Genomic DNA, 13,609 nt, shown 5'->3' on the forward strand with positions numbered 1-13,609 from the left:
GGGCAAGAATTTCAGTCTCTCGATGTGCAAAACTGATAGAGACATACCCCAAGCGACTTGCAGCTGTAATCGCAGCAAAAGGTGGCTCTACAAAGTATTAATGCAAGGGGGCCGAAATATTTTGCACGCCCCACTTTTCATTTTTTTATTAGTTAAAAAAGTTTAAAAAATCCAAAAGATTTTGTTCCACTTCACAATTGTGTCCCACTTGTTGGTGATTCTTCACAAAAAATAAAAATGTTATATCTTTATGTTTGAAGCTTGAAATGTGGCAAAAGGTTGAAAAGTTCAAGGGGGCGAATACTTTCGCAAGCCACTGTATGTTATCTGCAATAATAATAATACTAAAAGAAATTAAAAAAAAAAAAAATTAAATATAAATATAAAATCACTGAGCCAGCAGATCAATTTCACTCTCACCATAGGCTATGTACAACAGGGCAGGGGAAGGGGGATTGGGTGCGCCAAAACAGACACCTCACCTCCTGCATGCAGCTCTAATTATGTCCCCATGCCTCCGATCTACTGGGGTGGATGGTGCAGGGCTTCTCTGGCTCCCAGGAGCCATAATAGTGCCGCATGCCGTGTGTGGAACGCAAGCCATTCGAAAGACTAGGAAGTGCGGGCGTTCTTGCGTTCCACCCGCAACTTCCGGCCGATCGTGGCGTCATTTCCCCCTCCTCCACAGGCGTCAGAGGTCACTGTGCGCCAGGAACACGGCCCGGAAGCATGGGTGTGTTTGCGTTCCACCCACTGCTTCCGACCGTCATACCTATGGTAAATAGTGCACGCGCATCTCAGTACGGCCGCGCGCTCTCCACTACTATCATTATCATTGGCAGAGACGCGATCTGGCTATACAGGACAGGCAGCATTCTGGCGGGGGTTACTAGCAGCGCTCAGCCCACTTTTCTCTAGGCCAAAAAACATTGGTGAAGAATGGAGGGGGAAAGAAATGTATAATTTAAAAAAATTAATTAAAATAAAAATAGAATTGAAAATATAATATAAATGTCGATTCCAAAATAAGGAAGTGGAAAAAGGGATAGTGGAGAATGGAATCCAAACCTATAATGTTGTTCATAATGTAAAATTGTTAAATCAATAAAAGAAGTCCGCAGAAGTATCCTTCCAAGGTACAGTAGATCATACCATATCCATAAAATTCATAAATTGGAATGTAACATATAATATACTTAATGTTAAAAGAACACCACATGGAAGTCCATAACAACTAGTCGTCATGATATCAGCATGATACTAATCTAGGAGGAAGGATTATATAATATAATAAATAATACATAGTAGAAAATACATAAAATATGGGATCTCAAAGTGAATACTGAACCTCATCACCCTATACCAATATAGGTTACCATTGGAAACAGCAATAGAGTGTTCTTACTAAGAGGCTACACCCCACTCCATGTAGATATAAAATATATATAGTGACAAATATGTATATAAACCATATAATAGTAAAACATACTGTGCCAAAATGACAGTGGTACCCATCACCTTTTTTAGCATATACCCTGGAAGATACCTCTGCGGACCGGCATACCATAGACGAGAGAGAGAAAGAGAGAGTTTGTCAAGATTTTTCTCACTGAACAATAAAAGAGGATTGCTCAGAGATGGATTAACTCTGTGTGGCAAGACTGGGCTCAAATGATAGGAAATCTTATACTCTACAGTATGATTTTAAAAAAAAAAAAAAACAATTTTCGGGTTTACATCCACTTTAAGCTTATGCATAGATGACAGGGACACACAGTCCACTCTATGGGCAGCCAGATGTAAACAGATCACCTGTTTACACCAGCCTTCCGATCCAATCGGATTGAGGGGAACAGATCCCCTTAGGTTTGTTTTTTGTGCTTGATCGACCAGACCCGGAGTTAGCTGGGCGTAAACAGATTCAAGTCCATTGACAGCCCTTAGGAGGAGAATAGAGGGTCCTACAAAACAAAACAAAACAAAAAAACAAACCACACCATGGACAGCCAGACCCAATCAGACCCCTCACGTGAGAGGGGTCCAAGTTTACTGGAGTCAGCCAGGCTAAGTACTGACCCCTGGTTGCTATGGGTTTTTTGCTCTTTGCATATTTTGTCATCTTACTGTGAAAGCTTTTGGGTGGTTCTATTTAGAAACAAGTGAAGGTCCCTAAAAAGTTTTGCTTCTTTGAAAAGCTCACCCGAGATAGGACAGCAGTATTCCCAGGTACACTTGATAAGCTGGGAAGTAGAGGCAGTAATATTTTCAAAGTCACTGCTGAATCAGGCTAGGAAAGTGTGTTTCTCAGGGACAACACTAATGATTCAATACATAGGGCAAAAGTGACCTGATATGAATTGGGGCACTTCTACATGCACTGAAAACAGCAAAGTCAGGGATATGAGAGTGATATTACAAGAGACACTATACTGACATGTCCAGGCAAAAAGTGCTGCAGAGCCAGGGAGGCAAGCAAGAGACATTTCCAGGAACACTGGATGGGTGGCAGTAGTATCTAAATTACTGAAGTCAACAAATCCACTTGTCAAAAGGAGCTGGGTGGAAAATTGCCAGCCAAACAATGACTGTATCCAATTAGCTGCAGTTGGGAGACAAGTATGGGTACTCACTCATTCAACCCTGCCATTTATTGTGGATGGAGAAATCTATAAAATGTATGGCCAGAACAAATAAATTATGTGGAGGCATGTCCCTTTTACAGGTACAGAATGCTACTGAGACAATGATAGGGGCATACAAAGAATTCCAGGGACACCCTGGTGCTGAACATAAATTCTGGAAGGTAAAGAAGGCAGAGTCACACAGGACAACACTGTACATCTTCCTTTACCACATACACCAGTAAATAGATATTATGTTGCAAAAAAATGTGTTTCCAACATAAATCACCTAGTCTTCTTACATATTGCGCAAAAAATAAAACTGACTTCTTTTGCCAAAATAAAGCCTTCTCCAGTTTCTCTTGCACTTTTTGTCCAGCTTTAGCAAGAAAATCTCAAAGCTGTGTGAAGACATAATATACCTGCAAGCAACAACGATAAAGCAATATTGTGCAACTGTATTTTGGAAGAACGTTGTGTTTGTGCTTCCACAACTGCTTTTTTTTTTTTTTTTTTTTAAAAGACAGGATTTTTCTATATTGCTTTGGCTACCATTACTAACCATAGCAACAGTTTTATCCATCCCTGAAGGCATATAGTAAGAAAGTAGAAAAGGTACTGAAAACAGGTTTTATTTAGGATTGTAAGCAAAGCACACATTTCACAAAAATTTGACTAGCATATGCTGCAGATAACACATTTCTTTCATTGGCTTCATTAGAAAAATCAATAAGGTCAGAGCCTCTCCAGCAGTGATGATTCCATAGACAAGTCCAAAAGAAATTGCTATATCTAAAAAGGAGAAGTAAACTACATAAAAGCCAAGCAGAAACCTGGCATAACAAAAGAAATCCTCGAGTGGAGAATTATGTGAAAGCTAATATTAGAAAATAAAAACAACTCGCTGCTGACTAGAATCTCCACAGCTGCTTTTGTTTTCTTCTCTTAGTAGGCTGAGGCTATGCGAGTGTCAAAGCCACCTCCTCTTCCTTCCTACAGATCCCACATATACATCATGTGAGAAAATATATATGCACAAGTACGTACTACACACACACACACACACACACACACACACACACACACACACACACACACACACACACACGTTATGAAATCACTGATGCAGTAAGGGTTTGTTTTTGTATTGCACATTGTAAGCTCCTGACAAAAGCCTCAATTTGCTCCAAGATGGTCTTACAAGCCACAGTAATCATTCAGTATTATGCCACACTACAGACCCAGAGCTTTGAGGGCCAGTTTACAGTGCTGCATTTAAGGCACGCATTACATAGTGCTAAAAATGGAGGTGAAGTCCCTTAGAATTAAAATGGTCTTCTCCGCATGTTTTGGGAAATACAACATGTTCATTTTGTGTGTTGAGGCCCACTGAAGTCAACAAAAACACTAGTTTGGATTGGTTTGCAACAGTAATAACAAGCCTCCCTTGGTCAATGGCTGTTTAATCCTATACACTCCAAATTCAAAGACATCAATACATATGTCATTGCACAAGAGAAAAAAAAAAAAAAGCACTTTTAGTTAACGATTCTGCACTCCTGCAGGCTCCCTTCGACTCCAATAGGCTACATGGGCACCGGTCTTTTCTCCCCTATGCTCTGAGGGTCAGGGGTTCTGAGGTCATCAAATATAATGTAGTGTCGCATGAGAACCAGTATAAGGTAACACATTTTTGTGCATGCCAAAAAAAAAAAAAAAAAAAAAAAAAAAAAAAAAAAAAAAAGAAGGTCAGGGACTTCTTTCCCTGCATTTCTGACAATAGGCCACACACACACACACACACACACACACACACACACCAGGACTGTGTGAACCTAGCCCAATATCAAACCCACAGCAAATAAAGTGCTTCACAAAGAGCCCTTCGCACACGCTAATAAAATAGAAAAATATGTGCAATCCTACTGAGCAAATGTATCCTATGCAATAATCCCACTACTTCGTTTACGTACACACTTATTTCAGGTATAGCACCGTCAGTTTATGCAGCGCTTTACATACATACACAAGGAGATTACAATCTAAGGTCCCTAACTCACATTCATACATACACATACTAGGGCCAATTTAGACAAAATCCAATTAACCTACCAGCATGTCTTACTTTAAAATGAATGAGATTTCATTAGAAAACATTTAAACAGTAATATATGTCCTAAGATCACCACCTACAACACTGGCACAAACTGCAGACTAAGCAGCAGTGTAAACGATGTAGGCTACTGAAAGCCATCAGAAAAAGTGTACTTTTTATGTTGCAAAACTGCTTATTTTTTTACACTGTCATTACGGTTCAAAATATAGCTGTCCCCAACAGTTATATCATGAAAACAGTATGTGAGGGTAATGTAAAAGCCAGTGAGCACTAAATAGATCATATAATACTTAATCAATGTCTTAAATGCCATCTCGCTCTAAATAAAAGAACAAATCCTTTAAGTGACGTTATCAATGTAATCTAAAGCCTGTGTCCAGGCTCCACAGCTCACCACAATGTCAGTTTATTTTCCTCATGGGCAAGAATGAGAGAGGAGAAACAAAGAACACACCAGAGGGAAGTGCATAGTTAGTTGCAGGGGGAAAGTAATGGAAAGCAGAAGGAATGAACTAGAAAGGAGTGAAGTGCACAAAGATCACAGGGGCCTGAATAGAGAAATAAGGATCTTTTGTTAAAAGCAGAGCTGAAACCAGGAGCAACAACTCCACTCTCTAATCAGCTTGATGGACCTGAATACTATTCGCTATGACCCAATAACTGCACATCGATCAAGCATTAAAAAGGAACGCATTTCAATGCTATGTGAAAAGAGTAAAATCACATATCATCTAAGCATATGGTTATTTAGGAAGCATCTGTAAAGTGCTGTCTAAAGCTTTTAGAATGTTGTATCAAAACTTTCCCCCTTTTTGTTTTTTTGAAAAAGCAAATGTTTCCCGCAAGTTGCCAACCAAACGTTGCTGATAAGATGCCAAGCAAACCAACGTAAAACGCATTGTAAATTGTATGTGTATGCTAGACCCTTTTCAGAACAGGTATGGATGTTGAAAAGAGCTAAGAAAGCTTCAAAGTTGCAATCAGCAAAGCCTTGCCATTTACATGTAGTGAATGAGGTCTTAAACTACCCCTACACATTAAGGACAGCCATAAACCGTTTAAAACTCAGCCAATTCAGCAGGAACCGGCCGAGATTCAGTGCCGGTTCACACTGATGCGAGTTCATGATGAATTTGATGCGTCAAAAACATTCTAAATTCACGTCATCCATAAAGTCATTGTTTTCAATGACCGTCGTTTACATACATGCATTGCAATTCCCCTACGAATGCGATGCGATAAAAAAAAAAAGGGTCTTGTGCGAGTTTACTGCGTTGCGAATTTAGACTCCATAGACATCAATGTAAATCGTTCTGGAATCGCATTGTTGGTTCAGATATGTGCGAATTCCACCACACTACTCTCCACAAAAACCAGGAAATACACAGGAAGTTAACACCTTTTTTCTTTTTCCATTATGATTCCATTGGCTAGAACATCAATCGCAGCTATGTCCAACTCCTGAAATTCGCGGTAAAATCGCACCTCACACAGGACAAAAAAACGGAACAAAAAGTGTGAACCGGCATTCAAACAGTGTATGGGCAGGCTAAACATACCAAGTTGATCAATCGATCATTGGGTAAAACCAGCCTGATGGATTTTACTTGGAAATATCGCTAGCAATAATCTGTCTTCTTCCAGCGGGGATGACCATCTCTCGGCAGGAGAGATTCCCATAAGCGCTGTCTGTGTTGATGGGGGAATCGTACAAATTTCCTTCCTGCGACCAATTTGCACCGTCTATTACTCTATGGCCTGCCTAAGGGCTCATTCACACAGGCAATTAGTCCGGTCCTCCTAGGGCAGATGCATTAGCATCCACCTCGGAGCTGCATGCAGGCAGCCCATGGAAGTTGACACACAAGTAGCAACTACAGACAAACACAATCGCATGTTATAATCTGACTTGCAGGCGGGTGCACGGATCCATGCAACCAATACTGCCTGCATGTCAAAATAGGCAGTGTGGATTTAGAGATCTACACTGCCGGGCTATTGTATTCCTACAGCTGCAGCACCCATCAGAATACTCAAACAAAGACTGCACACGACTTTACACAGTTGCTGTTTGGTCGACAATTTTCCACCTGGTTCCGGCCAAAAAGGCCATACATGGAATAAATTTCAGCTGATTTTGCAGAAATTGTCCTAAATTTGATGTATGTATGGCCAGCCGTAAAGTTATATGATTTTTGGGGGGGGGGGGGGGGGGGGGGGGGGGATATGAACACAAAACAAGAGGGTTTTAAATTGTGCACGTTGAGCTGAACTCGCATGATTTCAAACCAGCAATGCAGTCAAATTTTGGGGGCGATTTGACAGACATCGGTGCAGTTTCAGGCACAGATGTCTATTCAAATCGACCCCAAAGTCGCCAAAAGTAGTACAGGAACTACTTTTGGGAATCTCTGCAGCGTCACATTGATTCGGACGGTCCTGTTACCGGCAACTTGACACGTCAATTTGCATGTCAAAACGGCTCGATGTGAACGTGCGCTTAAATAATCAAGTTTCCTCAGATAATGCATTGCATAGTAGCCCATTATGTGTCACTTACCTGACACAGGAGCCCGCGATTTCACCGCTGTCCCTTCTCCTACGAAGCGACCATCTTCTTTCTGGGTATCGTAGCTCCGGCGCTGTGATTGGCCGGAGCCGCAATGATGTCACTCCCACGCACAGGAGCCGCCACATCACCGTTAGCAGCGGCATGCTCAGTGCGCCGCTGTCTACGGTGCATGTGCCGTAGACAGCGGTGCCTGTCTTTTTGAAAATATCTCCCAAACTGTGTAGGTTTATGAATATATTTCTTGGACCTGCAGGTAAACCTTAATCTAGGCTTACCTGTAGGTCAAAGTGGTCTGTAAGGCTTTACAACCACTTTAAAATCTACAGCTTTAAATTTTAAACACCTGGAGATCCTGCCAGAAAGATCCCAGTTCAGATGCTTCCTGTTATGGGCTGACAAAGCTCTGTTCCTGTCTCACAATCACACACCTGTATTGTCACCCTGCCACATGGGCATCTGAAGGACAAGGCTAGGTCTTGTGCATCTTCATTTTAATTTTTTTTTTTTTGCCCCATAGACTTCAATCGGAGCACCAAAAAAAAAAAAAAAAACACCCCACCACCTGTACCTATCACTTCCCCCTGGTTCCCCACCAGAAGGAAAGGGCACCAGTGTGAATAAACAGGCCCCATGGCAAGTAATGGTACTCCTTGTTGTGCATGGTTGCCTGTCGGCCAATGTGCTTGCAAACATGTAAGTGTTTTGTTGATCAATTCCTGAAGTTAAACGACAAAATGAAGAATCCCCTTATTCTCAATGGGCTCATTCATGCCTGTATGTTGCGTTGCTTTAAGCTTGAAAGACTACATGGCCTTCTTTGGGGCAGAATCAGCTATTTTAGCCTCAAAAATATATATTTTTACCAGGTACTCCCATGTAAACATCTACAGGGCCAAGAACGTGCAGTTCTACTCCTGTACTACAAGTCTTAACTAAAAAAGCAATGCCTCTAAAATTGCCTGGCTACGCACACAGCTGTGGGACTGAAATTGCACAGGAGCAAAACAGGTCCATCTCAATGCACGTTGTGCAGTGGTGGCTGCATCAGTTTTCCTTGGCTTTTTCACCTTGTTTTCACCTAGTGATGTGGCCAGTAACACGCTTTCTGTATTAGAGTGCCCCCACTCTGGATGAGAAGCACAGTAGACAGTAACACTGTCAGTCTGGGAATAAGAGTTATGCCGTGTACACACGGGCAGACTTTTCGGCATCAAAAGGTCCGACGGACTTTCGAACGAACGGACTTGGCTACACACAATCACACCAAAGTCCGACAGATTTGTACGTGATGACGTACGACCGGACTAAAATAAGGAAGTTGATAGCCAGTAGCTGCCCTAGCGTCGGTTTTCGGAAGTCGGACTAGCATACAGACGAACGGATTTTTCGACCGGACTCTAATCCGTTAGAAAGATTTGAAACATGTTGCAAATCTAAAGTCCGCCTGATTTTCGACCGAAAAGGTCCGTCGGAAGTCCGATGAAGCCCACACACACAGTCGGATTGTCCAACGGATTCGTTCCGGCAGACGAGTTCAGTCGAAAAGTCCACCCATGTGTACACGGCATTAGGCTCCATTCACACACGCACTTGGAGAACGTGCAACTGAGAGCAAATTTACGCTCTCTGGCACCAAGCAACATCAGAGTACTGCAGGCACCTTTTGCACCGATCTGAACGGGTGCCACTGAAAACAATGGACTGTGACTTTATGTGTCCAAAGTCGCACAAGCATAAACTGAGCCTTAGGCCTCATTTAAATCTCATGATTTGGGATCATGGACAGAATCGCCTGCAATACCAAGTTGCGTGGTAATTGCTGCACAATGCGCATTTGGATGCCATTATCCCTCGACACCCAAACCCAATGCAAATCTCCCCGCAAGTTGTGTCTTTCAAAATCTCAAAGACCTTGTCACCCGAAAATAATAATAAAAAAAAAAAAAAAAAAAAAAAAAAAAGTGTAGCAGCTTCCTTTCGGACAACAAACCCACATAGGGCTGCCCACTCAAGTGAATAGACTGGCTTCATGTGCCACGCAAAATGACATGCAGATCACGAGTGGGGATATTTGTTCTCATTACACAAAAGCATGCAGTGGGCCTCAAGCCTAGAACTAAGGATGAGCTCCGGTGTGTTCGCATGCTGCACATGCCGAGCCCGCCAGGAGGTCGGCACGGCGCAAATCGCAAGCGGTGAGACATTTCCCGATCTCTGTAGCCGCACATCGGGAAATGTCTCACCACCTGCGATTAGCGCTGCGCCGTGCCGACCTCCTGGCGGGCTCGGCATGTGCAGCATGCGAACACGCCGGAGCTCATCCTTACCTAGAACACACGATGAGATTACTGGACAAATGATCATCTGTTATTTTTTGCATGCTAGTCTCCATATTGAAAATTAAGGTTACTAAAGTACAAAAATTCTCGGACAGAATAAAAACTCGGAAGCGATGTCATGTATTTGTGAACAACAACTGTACCGATTAAGTTCACACTTATGCAAATTGGATGGGGATTTCTCTCGCATGACAGGAGACTGATTGGCTCTCAAAGTAGCCAGTTCACACAGCTTCTGGGTAGTCACGTTCCACATTGGAAAAGGGTCCTGTAAGTCTTTGGCTCAGTTTCAGGTGCAAATTTAGCCAAAAAATTAGGACTGGAGTCGCACCTGAAATCGGTGTACAGGGACACACTGGAGCCCCTGCTTTGACCCATACCGCCATCACTGTGAACCCAACCAAAATGAAAATTGTACGCGTTTGTCCCTTTGGAAAATGTCGGAGGAAAACTGTGTACGAATGACCATATTATCGTACAATTGCTTCGAAAGCGGTATTTTTTGTAAGATTTTCTGATCGTTTGTACGGGCCTTTAGATGTACTAGCACTATAGTTTAAAAAATAAAAATAATTAAGCCAAACTCCAGCTCACACATTATAAGCAGTTACAGTAAGGCCGGCCATAAACTGTTCGAAACTTGTTCCGTTTAGCAGGAACTGACCAAGATTGGAACAGTTAATGGGCAAGCTGAACGTACCAAGTTGATTGATCGACTTGGACACAACCAGCCTGCCCAATTCTCTTGTGATTATCGCTCTTAACTGCTATAGCCACTAGCAATAATCATGAGCTTCCCCCGCCGGGAGCAGACAATTGCTCGGCAGGAGGGATTCCCTTGTCAGCACTGTCTGTGTTGCAGGAATTGCCAAACCGCTACATACGCCGGACGCTTGGTTGTGAGGCTGACTTCATAACACTTGTTCCCATCTAAGAGACGCCCTCCTGTGACCTCAGCACACCGCTCTGGCTTGCGCGTGCCCGGGTCGGGCGGGACGGGAGTATTGTCACACTCCTCCATGGTGACTGCAGCCTACCAACCTGCATTTCTCACCATCTAAGTATCAGCATCCACATTAGCTATACCACTATTGCTTACTCTCATACCCTGCCCTTTCTCCGTGGTTCTTTTTGCCTTTAGCAAAAATCTCCTTCTCACAAGCAAACAAACAATCATATACCTTCAGCTTAGATGAACCCTTCTCTCTCAACTATGCCCCTGAAGAAGGACCTTACTAATATTAAGTACCCCGAAACGCGTCGGGCTTGAGAAGAGCTTTTCATCATGGTTACTATGTAGTTTGACTATGTTACCTTAGATATCTATTGCTTGTTTTTAACAATTGTATTTTTCAACACGAATAAAATCATATGTTTTTTACTATATACACACGCTCTCTATTTTTATAAACTTTCTTTGCCCATGCAAGTGCCGGAAAAGTCCACCTAGGGGAACCCTTTGTTTTGTGTTTATACATTATTGGACGTGGCACGGCTCCTTCTCCTAAACTAGTTGGTCATCCTTTCTCTGTTTAGTGTTGCAGGAATTGTGGTTTTTAGAATGATCAGCTTTTATGTAAAACCTTTATCCAAAAAAGTCAGAGACTGTAAGGCCGGCCATACATGGTGCAAATTTCTTTCCAACTACGGGTTAGAGGAAAGAAATTTGCACAGTGTATGGCCAGCCTAACAATCTCTTTTTTTTTGGATAAAGGTTTTTTCTATAAATAAAAGCTGATCATTGTAAGAACCAATATCAGCAGTAAATAGTTTGTCTCATTTCGGTAAGGGTACTTTTACACTGAGGCGCTTTTCAGGTGTTTTAACGCTAAAAAGAAAAGCGCCTCTCAAGCCTGCCCAGTGTGAAAGCCCAGGTGCTTTCACACTGGGGCGGTGTGCTTGCAGGACGGGAAAAAAAGTCCAGCAAGCAGCATCTTTGGGGCGCTTTGGGAGTGGTGTATACAGATGTGTACCCTGTGCGGGTTCCTGGATCACATCTGAATCGCAGACAGTTCACACTTACATCGGCGAACCGCTGTGGGTATCAATATAAAGTTTATAATACCCCCAAATCTGTTTTCAGAACGCATTGTGAACTGTGGAATCCGATCACATTGGGTTGGAACGCCCATGTGATCCGATTCCAAGGTGGACCAGAAAAAGGGTTCTACACCATTCTGGTGCGAATGCGATGAGATTTCAGCCATAAACTCGCATCGCACAGACACTGCGTGTGATATGCGGAGCATGGCATCACATAAGCGTGAACCCACCAGAAGAGTTGAAGAATGAATTCCTAAAATAAATATGAATGCATCCACCACATCTAAGAATTGGTACATTGCGCAATAATAAAAAAAGGATTGCTTTTGGGTTTAATACTGCTTGAAAGTGAAGCCAAGTAGTTCCATTACAAATAATATGGTGTTTACCTACACCCATGACCTATCATCCCTCATTTAAATAAAATGTAAAAAGAAAGGAGTGGGGGAAGTGAAAGCACACCTAGGCTGCCATCCCTAGATGTGATGGTAGAGCACCATGGGGCTCCAGGCCAGCATGGCAAGTCCCAAAGTTGGGCAGAGGCCTTCTCCAGGAGAAGAGGATTCCCCGGGGAGGGAAGGAAGCGAGTTGAGGGCTCCACAGGGCAGAGAGAAGTGGGGGGGCCCCTCACCTCCACTCACACGGGAAGTAAAGCGTGGCAAGGCCTCATCCTGGGGGGGGGGGATTAGTGAATACATACACTCCTGGATACATACACTCCTGTGGTAAACAAAGCGCCCCCTCCTCACCTGCATGCAGCGCCTCCTGGCTGTCCGCTAGGACTGGTCGGTGCAGGCCGAGCTCTGGCTGCCTGTGGTCGGGGGCTGAGGGGGAGCCGATAGACTGTAAATACATGCAGGCAGCCGGAGAGAAGGGGGGGTAGGTCGGGGGGGAAGAGAGGAGAAGACTGGCCGAGCTGAAGTCACCTGAGGCGGGTACGCGGTGTCCCCAGTGTCCGGCCTGTTTAGACGAGGCGCCCGCTGGCTGGAGGAGTCAGGCAAATGGTGAGCTGAATAATCAGGGTGAGGAGGATGTGTGTGTACACAGAGGGGGCATAAAAGGGGCGTTCACAGGCCGAGGCGGGCCTTCCTGAGGAGACGAGAGGAAGAGGAGGGGACATGGCCGACCCGGAGCACACTCACCTCACACTATTTTTAGCCGGCTGTGGGGGGAGTCATGACTTTCAGCCTAAATAGCAGCCATGGCGCCGGGGGGGACACAATATGGAGAAACTGATAGGGGGCCGAATATAAAGGAGGGCGGGGGCTGACGTCACCTGTCAGGACGGGACACACAGAGCCCAAGATGGCAGCGTGCCGGAAATGACACTCTCCTGGATGGCAACACTTGGAAGTATCAAGCAGATGTACATGCAGAGTCCGAGTTATTACAATCACCTCAGAGATAATGTCCCACCAACAATAACCTCAGAGAGAGTGTCCCACCAACAATCACCTCAGAGAGAGTGTCCCACCAACAATCACCTCAGAGAGAGTGTCCCACCAACAATCACCTCAGAGAGAGTGTCCCACCAACAATCACCTCAGAGAGAGTGTCCCATCAACAATCACCTCCAGAGAGAGTGGCCCACCAACAATCACCACAGAGAGACTGTCCCATCAACAACCACCTCCAGAGAGAATGTCCCACCAACAATCACCCCCAGCGATAGTGTCCCACCAACAATCACTTCACAGAGAGTGTCCCACCAACAATCACCTCAGAGAGAGTGTCCCACCAACAATAACCTCAGAGAGAGTGTCCCACCAACAATCAGCTCAGAGAGAGTGTCCCACCAACAATCACCTCAGAGAGTGTCCCACCAACCATGCCTTCACCTAGTGTGTGTAGTATACTATAGTAGCTCATGTTTTCCAGAATCTTCCGATTTATAGACCCTTTCTATACAGTGTGAGGA

The 13,609-nt window shown here is 43.9% G+C and overlaps 1 protein-coding gene across 2 annotated transcripts in view; it reads right to left on the minus strand.

The window, feature by feature from the left end:
• CNOT6L (CCR4-NOT transcription complex subunit 6 like) overlaps positions 1–12,800 on the minus strand; it is a 159,227-nt gene extending 146,427 nt beyond the window's left edge. Inside the window, exon 1 of one of the 2 annotated variants that reach the window (XM_073597399.1) lies at positions 12,618–12,800. The gene's annotated coding sequence lies outside the window, so the exon portion shown is untranslated. Of the gene's footprint in view, positions 1–12,440 lie in introns of both variants that reach the window. The other variant, XM_073597395.1, reaches the window with a different exon arrangement.
• Positions 12,801–13,609: the final 809 nt, after the last annotated feature.

The sequence above is a fragment of the Aquarana catesbeiana genome, linkage group LG01, assembly GCF_042186555.1.
Source record: "Aquarana catesbeiana isolate 2022-GZ linkage group LG01, ASM4218655v1, whole genome shotgun sequence".
NCBI classification, from domain to species: domain Eukaryota; kingdom Metazoa; phylum Chordata; class Amphibia; order Anura; family Ranidae; genus Aquarana; species Aquarana catesbeiana.